Genomic DNA, 13,282 nt, shown 5'->3' on the forward strand with positions numbered 1-13,282 from the left:
ATGTTGTTCTTGTACACGTTGTAACTGTCACAAATTATCCTATGTCAAATTCGGGGAGATGAGATCGATTTTAAGCGACTCAGAATTTGTGTAATAGTACGTAGAACATAATCAAAAATAATTACTGGTCCTTAAGTCTTTAAGTGACTGTGATGAGTTTCTTTATTTTAATTTGAAGTAAATAATAAAATAGATGTTTTAATCACACCTGGATTAATATTTTGGGTTGGTTATTAGACTAACAATATTAAGTATCTACTACCTTCTTGAATAGGTACAAGTATTTTAGGCGGTACTTGCAAAGGCAGTTAAGAGAAAAATTAAAAATTCTTAGTATGTTATTTCCAGGTGATGAAATGTGTACTTGTATACATATGTGTTTATCAAAACGTTATTGAATGAAGTAATAAGGTCGTCAGTCCTAAGACTGGTTAAACACGCACCTCCACTCTTTCCTGCTAATTTTTGCATTTCCCTAAATCTTGAACAACCCATATCTTTAACCACTTGCGAACAGTAATACATATATATTTAAGCTACTTTGACTAGTTAATTATGAATTATACGGAAATTAAAGTTGCTCCAAAGGTTAAAGTTATATTCAAGCACTTTTCTAAAGCGTTAGCAGATTCATCAAGAAACATTCAACTTTTAAAATGAAGTGTAATATTTTCATCATCATCATAAGGGAGTCAGTTCTAAGAGTGCTTGGACACGCACCTCCACTACTTCTTATCCTGAGCTAATATTCGCATTTCCCTATATCTAGAATATCCCACAACCTTAACTATTTGCGAACTGTAATCTAATCTAAGTCTACCTCTACCCCTCCTAACTACCATTTCTGCTTCTAATATGTTTCTGACTAGACCACTAACCTATCTCGCCTATTTCTTATTGACTTCCATAGAGTCTTCTGTTCTCCTATTCATTCTAATACCACTTCATTTCTAACCATCTCTATCCACGATATCCTCATCATTCGCCTGTAACAGCACATTTCGCTTCTAACCTTTTCTTTTCCGGCGCGCCCACTGTCCATGTTTCGCACCCATACGTGCTCTAAACATACACCTTTAACAACTTTTTTCGAAGTTCTAAATTAACCGTTCGCGAGCATAGAAGTGACTTCTTTTTATTGAAGGCGAATCGGTCCTGCGCTATCCTCTACTTTATATCCCTGCTACTCCTTCCGTCCTGATTTATCTGACTTCCTAGATACCTAAAATCGGCCACTTCATCTAATTTTTCGTCTCCTATATTTATATTCGCTCTTTTTCTACTTTCTCTTCCCTTGCACACCAGTATTTTGAATGAATTGCGATTTCAAAATTATATGTTATTGTTACATTTAAAACAGGCATTGTTTACCATATTAAACGTTCCATCTCCCTTAAAACACTTAACTGAGGTTAACCTTTGACCCTCGATCATTCGTTTTTATTACTTGCATTGTTTTCGGTCAATATAGCACAACAGACATTCTTTCTAGATCTCCAATAAAATCGAGTTCAATGATATCGATTGGATTCTCTACTAAACATATGTAACTGATTTAAAAAGTAAATGTGTTAGTAATATAAAATGTATCTTCTATGCATTACTTTTTTATTTATGAAAAAACGCGTAATTTTAATTAGAAGAAAACGTTGGGCATATTAAATAAAATCTGAATCCCAAAAGTAAGGTCTCCAAATACTTACCAGTATTACTTTCGAGGAGCTTCGAGTATATAAAAAAATCGTGAAAGTATAGATAGGAATCAAGGGATCGTTAATTTTCTATCAGAAAATTACAGGTGTTTATCGTCATCCACCACTCTACAGTCCGGATTCTTTCTTAATGAACATTTGACCGGATGGCACGTATGCATCTCAGTGTTTACTTAACAACATGGCTGCAAGTTGGTAGGAAAATGGAGGAATACTCAAATTTTAAAATGATGTACCATTAACGGCTTTTTCTATCTTTAAAAAAAAATGAAGAGACCTTAATTTTGATATTACCATAGTAATTTTATACCTACACAATTATTAGGTTCAGTTTATCTTTATATTAAAGCATTATAATTACACGAGATTATTACTTACAATGTTTTTACATTGTATATAAAATTTTAAAATTACTAAATAATCTTTTCGATATGACGGCGCCATATTTACGCATAAAAGGGACAAGAAATGTTAATTGCTTTAGCAAACATGTATCAAGAGCATTTAAAACCATTAATGGCCCGAGGAGCTATTGCACTAATTACTACGTATCGGAATGGCAGTTAAAATAATTAAAGGAAATTGTACAAGTCGCGATAAGTAACTTCCATAAATTGTAGGTATCTAATCACTAGTTCTAAGTTCAGTTTGGAACGTTATGAAATTTTTGTTCTGGAAACGTTGCTAAAATCAAGGATCGACGACGGTTTGAAACACGTTAAAAAAATGTTGTCGGAAAAGCTTGAAGAGCATTGGAATTAGATTTTTTATTGTACTCCTTCAATAACAGAGAAGTACAGGTCGGACGAAGGAAGCTGGCGAGCGATCGCGCAGGTAGGTACTTGCCCATTTATGACCTATTTGGGTAAGTCACTTGGAACCGATATACAAATAAGCTAAAAATAAAAAAAAATTTGGGTGTTTCATTCCCACCAGCCAGTAATGCTGGTGGGCGGGCAGTCCCTCCGGACTACGCCGGAAGGCAGGGCGGAAGGCCCTCTTCAGCCTGCTTTCAGGAATCGTGGGAATGGGTGGGCGGTGGTTCGGGTGAGAAAGATGAGACGGGCGATATGAAGACAGAAGAGCGTGAAAGATTATCTGTGGAATATTACTGCCTCAACATTTGCCTAAGTGATCCAAGGAAACCACAGAAAAACTTGGACCAAGGCAGACGGACCCGGAATCGAACCGGCGTCCTCCCGAATGCTAAGCAATGGTCTAGACCTCTAGGCCATGCCGCTCGGTCCAAATAAGCTTTTAGTAGGCGTAAATTATAGTATTAATACAGATAGGACAGTAGAGTACTAGAAAATAATGTAGAAACATAACTTACCAAAAAGAAAAAATAAACCTATTGGTTTTGTTTTATAGTTAGTTTTCATTCACTGTCATCACGGGAATCTCTATCACTGTCACCAACATCAACAATTAGTTCTTCTGTTTGTCTGTCTATTACTTGCTCACTGATCCCTATTTTTAAATATTTAATCTACACCCCTGATAGGAATATTGAAGAAAGAGGGCTGCAATCGTTATACCTAAAACTGCCTACTTTTGCTACCGCGCATCCACGCCATTTTAAAATTTCCGCCAGCTTCTAGCGTTAGGCCTGTACATTTTTATGAGAAACGTAACAATAATTTGGAAAAAGGTTTGTAATTAATTTTATCGTTAAAATATCAAATTATTTATGTCAAATACAACATCAATTTGATGCAAATGAACTAATTGATGTTATACTAGGAAGCGATATTATGGATATTATAATTTGTAAAATTTGTTTAGCAATTTTGTATCTCTGGTCTTTCCATACATCGCTTTCTGTTGTTCGCAATTCATTGTTGCAACGCCTTGTTACGCATTTCTTACCTTTGGACTGTTCCGTTAATAATTTCTTAGTCTTAGTATGACATAGCTATCAAAACGTGCATTATTGTTTAGGTGCACTGGAACTACTCAATTTCTAATCGAAGGCGATAAATTTAAAATTTAATTAACTTTACTATTGCTATCGTGTACTCAATTGTAATTAGAAATAATGACAGACAAGTTTCTTAAATCTTTTTTCGAAATAATGAGTATTGAAGTAATGTCCATGTAATTATGAAACTTTCTCATAACCATTTTCAAAGTCTTTACTTAATACGTTAGTAATTAATAAATTCCGTCGAGGTATCGCTTCAGTCTGAACTTGCTTCATTAAAGTTTCGAACTTTTGTCAGTTTTACACATTGTTTACAAGAACTAGACAACTAAAACTTCCTCCCCTTTAATGTATTAGAGGTAGTAAATTTTCTTTTTATGTCTCTTTGAAAATCGCCCATCCTAAAGGACACAGCATTCGATCCTAACCCGTTCTGAGTAGGTAGTTAAAACTATATCTTCGGAAAGGATAATGTACCTAAAAGAAAACTAAAATCAAGATTTTTAATTACTTACAAACCATTAAGGTATTGGTGAAACCCCTCACAAAAGGCATTGGAAATTAATCTGGAACATATGCCGCTTGAGGTTTTTGGATTGGTTTTGCAGACTGTCGATAGACTGAAGCTACTAGTATCCAGTTTGGATATTGGTATTTTCAATTAAAAATCATCATTTTTTTGACGTACTGAACATTATTTAAATATCAATATGAATGAACCTTCAATCATATGACGTGTGAGATGCTGTAGACTTTGGGCTTACGTTAGATTATGGTGGGAGAGGATTTCCTGGTTAAATTTAATAAAGTGCTATGTCCTATTGACTTAGTTTAGATTCAATATTACTTTGAAATCATTTTTTTGATTTTTTATTTACCCACTACAAACTACCTCAAATTAATGAGGGAAAAATTGTTGCTATGTAACGAGTGGGTGAGTTAGGTTATAGGAGAAAAGGTTTCCCTGTTTGGCATGTGTGAAATTTTAAGCACTATGGACTTAAGTTAGGTTATGGTGAAGCACCAATACACCATCGACAATGTTAGAAATTCGTCCAAATTTGGATTGGTTCAACTGGTCTCACAATAGTTATAGTATTCAAAGTAATTATTATCTGCCTAAGTTAAAATTGGTTAGAAATTTTCGTTAGGTCCATTAACATTTGCGTAATAGCTTATGCTATTGGCCAACAGTAATTTATTTGTTTAAATTAGGTACGTACGAAAGTCCATACATAAACATGTGCACGTGTGTGTGTTTTTGAATGCGAATATTGTTGACCGTTGCAACAGTGTAGCGAATTTTCATCGGCATTCAAACGAGTTCCTAATTGAACCTGTTTTACTAATAGTTAAACCCGTGCTTGTACTGCGGACATTATCAAGCTTGTAGAGTTTCATCCATGATACTAATTAGGACAAGGCGAATCATTTGCAGAAGTTAAAAGGAACTGATTTGTTGGGTCTTCAGGCTTCAAGTAATATTAATAATAATAATAATAAACGTCATTATCAGGGGTTAGTAACAGCATACCTTCTGAAATGCCGGTTTGAAAGTTTTGAAACTATTTGGAATGGAATTTGTACGAAAATCCTAAACATATTGATAAGATATTAAATTATTAGCGAAGGCTGAATATACCCTATTAAAAAAAAAGATTATCTACATCGCTTAACAATTTCTTTATTGCTGTAAAAAATTTGTTGTTGGTTATTCTTCAGTTTTATCAATTAGTTTGTATTGTATGTATTTGTGTCTGTCAGTAGCTAATCTTGTAATCTTGAATAAGTATATCTTAAGAGGTACCTACAGGTAGTTCAGAATGTCATGAACTATCAGATGCGCATACGTCGGACTTTATTACATTCATATTGTACATTTGGAGAATATTGACTATTTTATTGATTTTAACTACATGTCTGGCAATAGGACTAGGGATAGAGCTCCAGGTAAACTGTGAAGATTGACGATTTACGTTTTTACGAGGTAGAGCCAATGGATACCTCGAGTATAGTCACTGTGCGATCCAAGGTCAAGGATCATATCATTCTCAATTACCTTTATCTTGGTTAATCTAGTGGTGTATTCCCCAGCTTTGTTGGACTTTCAGGTTTCAAGTGATTTCTGGTAGAACGAAGTTCTAATTGTTTAAATATTTTACACAAACAACGCGTTCTTCGCAATATAGTGAGAATTAAATTACACCTTTTGAACTAGTTGCCAATAAACATTTGGCACTTATTTAGAACATACAGTTAACGCTGAAAAGTTTCCGTACTGAGAATTATTTTTAAATTGAAATATGTGTAGTTTTTAATTATAACCTTTTATAAAACTCTAATAGCGACTGAGTAGTTGCCATTACCTTGAACTATGAATGTTGTCAAATGGGTACCTGCATATTGCGTCAATGGCAAAAAATTCAAGAGCCTTGAACAGGTGAAAAATAGATAGAATTATATGGAAATACGTGTTGCGTTTGTATTCTAACTAATGTCAACTATTTTTGCATCAGTTGTTTTTCAATGGATGTAATGGAGGTTTTTATTAACAAATAGACGATTTTATGTTTTGCGTTGTTTCACTTTCTTCGTGTATGTACATATAATTGCTCGAAGCTGAAGTTATTCCTCTACAAGAGTTGTATTAATTCAAGTGTTTTGTCTGGCAGCTTGAAAAATCATAATTGCATTCAAGTCGGTTAAAAATCCAATGTTCATTATTTGTGCTGTAGTCCGATACATATTGTATAGTGAAGAAATTGTCGACTTGCATCTCGTGTTGCAGATAAGAGGAATCGTATTGCGAAATATAAGAAACCTGAAACTTTCATTCTAAGGTTACAATGTAATCTTACTTGTGTGCATTCATCATGATATTCTTCCGCAGTCGGTGGTATTTGATCAAACTTGTACTGCTAAGTAAATTTGGTTGAACTTTACAATGTTACGTAGATAGTTTTTAAATTAAACATAAAAACGAAACATTACATTTGTATTGAGTTATTAAATAGTTTTTAAAAACGAAAATAAAACGACTCTTTATGTTTTATTAAACTTGTCTGTCTGTCTGTCTCAATAGTGTCACACATTGATGTTAGTTATTTTGTGGTTCATGTTATATTATCTACGTAGGACAACGTGGGAGGCCTATTACAACACGTTTAAAAGAACATACATATATACAATATTAAAAACAAATAGACCAATTTTTAAGATGATTGTGCATTATTTAATCATCAATTCGTATAAATTAAGACATTAGTACACTTACTTTTTATAATTAATACATTTAGACCCCACCACTATACCATAAAAAGTTCGTGGCGGTCTCACCCCCATAAAAAGTTATGGGGGTTAGGTGGGAGTGGGGGTATGGGGGATCGTAAGAGGGTAGGGGAGATCGAAAGAGGGTGATCACCTGAGTAAAACCCCATAAAAAAATTTACGGCGGTCTCACCCCATAAAAAGTTATGGGGGTTGAAAGTTGGTTATTTTGACAATTTTCATACACTATAATTCAAATAAAATTCAATAAAAAAATATTTTCAAGCGAGTGGAGGTGGGGGATCGAAAGAGGATGGTCACTTGAACAAAATTCAATAACCTAACCTAACCTATCCTATTGATAAAGACATTTAAATAATGTTTTATATAACTTTCTCAATATTTTTATGTATTTTTCCATTAGTTTTACCTTTGAATATTGTTTAAGAATGACTATATAAATATTTACATGCCTAGAAATGTATAAAAATTGCATATTTATTAACTTTCAACCCCCATAATTTTTTATAGGGGTGAGACCGCCACGAAACTTTTATGGTACAGTGGTGGGGGAGACCTCCTCCTTCAATCCCCCCATCCCCACTCCTGAAGGGGGTGGGGGCCTTCATCTAGACCTTTATCAAAATAAATTGATTGATTTGAGTGGTACATTTTGTTAAATAATAAAATGTGGATAGATAACTGTCAAATTTTGATGAATTTGCTACCGAAAATATTTCGCTGTATGATGTATGTAATTCAATGCTCTGTCTCTGATTATGGCGGGACAAATTCAATTACATTAAAATTCAAAAATTAATTTATACCAGCCGATAGAGAGCCAATGAATATTATTGTGACAAACTGTTTGGGTTTAATCTGTGGTAACACGGCGGGTCATTAAAATGTTAATTGTGAACTGGAGATCCATTCGAAAGGCAGTTTTAATTCCATGAATATAAATAAAGTCCATTGTGGCTCTCATCTATAGAGACGAGGGAGAAAATTTTAAAATAGACTGAAAGAAAAAATTACATTGGAAGCCTAAGAGAATCAAATCGGATATAAAAAACAAAAATTGGGAATTAAAGGAGAAAGGAAATTGGTTTTTTCTTTCAATAAAAAGTAAATCTTCTGTTTCTCAATCCGAATATTAAACGAACTAAAGGGAGCAACATAAGTTTTCCATCTCCTTTTCTTTTTTACTTATCATCAATTTATTTTGAAACAGTCAATTTTCTAAAACGGCATCAGATAGGTTTTCTTTGTAAACTAAAATTGATTCAAAGTGAAGTTTTTGCCAACATTTTTTATTTGTTCGGGATTGTGTTGATTCTGAAGAGAACATTATCGTTTTACTATGTTTTGCTATCTGAGATCCAATATTTCTCCGGCTGGTGGGAATGAAATACCCAAAAGTTTTAGTTTTTTTTTTCATCTTCACAGCTCGTACGGCCTCGTTTGAATTCTGAAACTTACTGTTGAAAACGAAGGTGGTAGAATTTAGCTTGACTTTGATATTGTTTGCACTAAGTCCTTTTATATGAAAGTTTCGAATCATATATCCCAATGACCAATCTTTTTATAAATTCACTGAAGGTGTTCACTATTGATAGCTGTCAAACATTTAATAAACAACAGGTTCTTCAATATTTAAACTTAATTTTACTGAGGTTCACACTGTCTACCACAGCCATTATTATGTTTCAACTACTACCGCCATCTATGTGTCAGGCCGATTAATTCTGAGACTGCTCGCGTACATAAATATTTTACTGGCGGAAAGGGAAAGACAAAACCAAAATGTCTTAACCCGTTGTAACGGTTATACATAAAGCATCTATTGGGTTTGTTTAAATTCGGATTTAAAGGGAGGTTGGCTGATGTTTTACATAATCCCATTTTATCGAGGCATGCGACAAAAAGGGGCCCTTTCGTTTAAAACACGATCCGATACATACCTACGCTTTCATACATATATTCGAGAAAAAAAGTGGTTTTTGAACAGTTTCGTCGGTTAAGTTGTTTCATTTTGTCGTAAATTCCCCCAGAAGATTGCCTTGTTTTGCTTGCGTTGTCTCGTTATTTTTTTTTACACTTTAAACATGCCTCAGGTGACAACTAAATATTTCAATAAAGCGCCAAGAACCACAAAGAGAATGATTTATGGGGTTAACTCTGAGTGTGTCTTTTCTGTTTTGAGACAGAAAATTGTTTGGGTTAAACTCAGCATTCAAAAGTTTAATGAAGTGTTCAATACATATATAATGCGAGGCTACTAAAAGGACAAAGGAATAGTTTAATTATTTGTTGTAATCTTCCAGAAGCTTCTGATTTCAAGTGCTACTATTTTGCTGTTCTCTCTTTTATTCCCTTAACATTCCCATCATTTTCAGTTGTACGTAATAGCTTTCTAAAGAGTAAAAGGTATTTCTCCATTCCTATTTGTACCATCAGTTTTAGATTTATTTCAGTCAGAATTATTTAACTCCTTCTTATTTGCTTGTGTTTTAGTGAATTCATTGTAAAAACTTGCAGTTACTGATTCCTTTGCAGCAATTTTTTTGTCGATANAAAAGGTGTTGGACCAGAACGGTCAATATATAATTTAATAAAGTATTTGTTTATTATACGAAAACTGTCTTTCATTTCCACAAAAAAAAACGAAATGACTTTCCGAACAACCCTATACTTATTGTATTATACTTCGTATCACACTATGCAAACTTGAGAAATCGTGATTAATAAATTTGTTTGTGCATTTCGTTGTCATTCAATTTATTTTTTTAACAATCCATCCCATATCTAGTAGATGGTTCTTTGTTTTTTCAACGTTTCAACATTTCACACCATATTTGACCTTCTTAAATAGTAGTTAGTGTTGAAAGCGAACTCATCTGCGTTAGCTTTTGCATCATCGCTGGTAAAATAAACACTCTCTGTCCAACAGATGGTTTTACTTTGAGAGGGACATTTCGTCGTTAAATAAAAGTGTAACGAATGGAATGTGTTGGCAACTCAAAAATTTTGTCATTCTGTTAAGATTATGTATCTGTTGACTTTATGAAATGAATGGTAATGTGCAACACCAAAGAAAAATGGACGGTCTACTTAATACTGTTTCAAGAAAATACAACGATCAGTATTTTGAAATAAATAAAGAAGCTGGTGCCAATCTAATGCCATAATTTAAAATATTACTTATTTTGATGGTAGCGTCATATTTAGGCAAAGCCACTTGGCTACAAACTAGGATTCTACCCTCAGCACTCTTCTAATTATTTTTAGTTCATTTACATCGCCTTCTTTCATTGCATATAAGTTTAGTTGGGCGTTTGGGCAGTAGTTTGATTCCTGTAAATTATAATGTCTTTTGATAAATAATAGGTCAATTGAATTGGGGATAGTTTGCAAATGTGATATAAACCCGGCATCAGGATTGACTCAGGACGTTCAGGATTTTAAAATATGTATTCTAACCTCAAAAATACAGTTTTTGGCTTTTTGAATGCAAAAAAATCAATTGGAGTACTATGGAATTTGACAGAAGCAGCACTAAAAAGTACAAAATGTTTGGAAGCCTAAAATGCGTTTCAAGATCCAAGGTGTCATCTTCACAGTGAGCGTCTAACTGAGTGCGAGGAGTCATTCTGACTTGTTGAGGTACTACATCAGAAATGACATTTCTAGTTTTATATTCCTAATCCATATTGACCAGTTGTTTTTGATGGAAGTGTCATATTTAGGCAAAGCCACTGGGCTACAAACTAGGATTCTACCCTCAGCACTCTTCTAATTATTTTTAGTTCATTTACATCGCCTTCTTTCATTGCACATAAGTTTAGTTGGGCGTTTGGGCAGTAATTTGATCCCTGTAAATTATAATGTCTTTTGATAAATAATAGGTCAATTGAATTGGGGATAGTTTACAAATGTGATATAAACCCGGCATCAGGATTGACTCAGGACGTTCAGAATTTTAAAATATGTATTCTAACCTCAAAAATACAGTTTCTGGTTTTTCTGAATGCAAATAAGAGATCATGCAAAAAGTCAATTGGAGTACTATGGAATTTGACAGAAGCAGCACTAACAAAGTACAAAATGTTTGGAAACCTAAAATGCGTTTCAAGATTTAAGGTGTCATCTTCACAGTGAGCCTCTAACTGAATAATAGGAATCATTCTGACTTGCTGAGGTACTGCTACTACATCAGAAATGACATTTCTAGTTTTATATTCCTAATCCAGTGTTATCAGTTTTCCTTTTGTGTTATATACGGTGGTGCATCTGAACTTGACCAGAGACAACATTTTGCTGTTGTTCTCTTCCCATTCGTCTCTATTAGTATTCATCAAAAGTCGAGACGGCAACGCTTTCGGAAGCTCAAACAAAGCTTTCGTTTCTCACTGGTGACTTTTCACAATGCACGCGACCTGTCCAATTATTACTCCCAGGACAGCATCCACGTCTCCCGGGACAACGAAGTAGTGGTAAGTAGCCCCAGCCTCGTTGTAACTTGTTCCCTTTTCAGAGGGCGAAGTCAACTGAAGGCAGACGCAGCGTCATCGAGGCACATCGGAAGTCATTCTTGGGAGCTCGTTACTGTAATGCAACGTCGACAACAGCTCTGTCGAGATGGCACTGAATCTAAGCTCATGACATCTCGTTCGGGTCCGCTGCCATTTTCTCAATCGCGTAATTTGTTAACATTCTTTCAGTTTAGTTGAACGTCTGCCTCCCCGGGTAACTTTGATCTTTACGATAACAATTTCCAAGTGATTTAATTACACGCGAAATTAGTAATTAATGCTTTATCTACTGCATTCTAAACGGTATTCCAAACTTTGAAAGGAAATGAAATTTTTAATAAAGGAAGCCCTGTTGACGAAGGATCTTCCCCCGTTTATAATTACCTAGCTGCTAAATTGGGGTAACATTTAAAACTTACTTTGGGAGGAAGTGGCCAAAAGTTTGAGTGATGAAGGTAGTACGGCTGATGTGTCAGTAGCAAATAAGATTTATAACAATTATGAAATTTGCAAATTTGGCAAAAAGATGCAGTACAAAATAAACTGTCCGAGAAAAATGAAAAATAAGAATTATGATCTGTTCGACTCCTATTCATCAATTCGTTTCACTCAAAATTCAGTTTCTTTTTAACGTCTGCTTTTTGAAATAATAGTTTCTTTAAGAATCAAAATCTTTTGTTTCGATTTCGAGAAGGGTTTCTTTTGTGCCTATGCGTAAAATAGTGTTATGGATGGCACTGTTATAAATATGAAGTAAAAAGGGTACACACATTGGTCAGGGTTGACAGCGACAAGGCTGTCATAAGTTCATGTCTTGCAATGTGCAGGTCCATCGAGGACTCACAGCGATTCATTTTATTGCCCCATAAATGTAAACTTTCACTAGAAACTGGGTCAGATGGTAAAATCTGGGACTATTGTGTCTACCAGAACCATCCCCAGTGGTAATGACCAATGAAGCTTGTCGTCCATAATATTTAGGAAGGGACTCCTACACTCCACCCCCTTTATTTGCATAGTTAAGTTTATTTAAGTCTTAGTTTTAAGTTTCTAAGACAGGTTCAGAGTCAGATTATGTAAGCGAAGAAAATCACAACATCATTCAGACTCACTTCAGAGATTCAAATCATTAAGATTCAAATTCGTTCGATTTATATAGTGTAATGAAAGGTGTACAGTAGATGCAAGTTCATTATAAAATTCCACAAATTAAACGTCTATGCGTTGTTATATCAAAACTAAATGCACCGCTAATTAGTTTTGGTGGTGCCGCTTTATTCTGCCCTACTGATAAGTATCATCAGGATATTGCCAAATACGAGCCCTTACAAGGCGACGGAACATGATCTACAATAGTAAGGGTCATTTCAAATGATCTTTAATTTGTTTAAACTAATTGATTGCCGCTGTAAATCAGTTGCGGCTACTATAAAGTGGAGAGACATCTGTTTTGTAAAAGGTATGATAATGAAGTTGCTACTTTATTTTACCCTCTCTCTGTCGTTCAAGACCCTTTTTCATAGGAGCGGTTAGGGTTAGCGTATTGAAATTCATGCCAAATACGAAGATTACATTTCCGTAAAACTGGAGTTCGCCACACCTCGAATATTGCAATGGTGCCAAGATAATCTCACCGGGCAAATTAAGTGCAAAGATGTGCAGCATCTGGATGTTTGTAAGGAATAATAAATGATCTGCAAGATTAAATTTCTAATCAGAGCAATCTAAGCCAGCCACCTTCAAGAGGTACACGGCATGAAAAGGATCTTCCATACTGTAACCCAAACTGATCCCTGTTGTACAGCACTTAACCCTTGATGAATTTCACACTTCACAGATGTCAGTTA

General features: G+C 34.5%; 1 protein-coding gene across 4 annotated transcripts in view; it reads left to right on the forward strand.

The window, feature by feature from the left end:
• LOC108742399 (protein Dok-7) overlaps positions 1-13,282 on the forward strand; it is a 224,798-nt gene that overhangs the window by 153,428 nt on the left and 58,088 nt on the right. The window lies entirely within an intron of this gene.

The sequence above is a fragment of the Agrilus planipennis genome, unplaced genomic scaffold (genome assembly GCF_000699045.2).
Source record: "Agrilus planipennis isolate EAB-ADULT unplaced genomic scaffold, Apla_2.0 scaffold3, whole genome shotgun sequence".
Classification (NCBI taxonomy): domain Eukaryota; kingdom Metazoa; phylum Arthropoda; class Insecta; order Coleoptera; family Buprestidae; genus Agrilus; species Agrilus planipennis.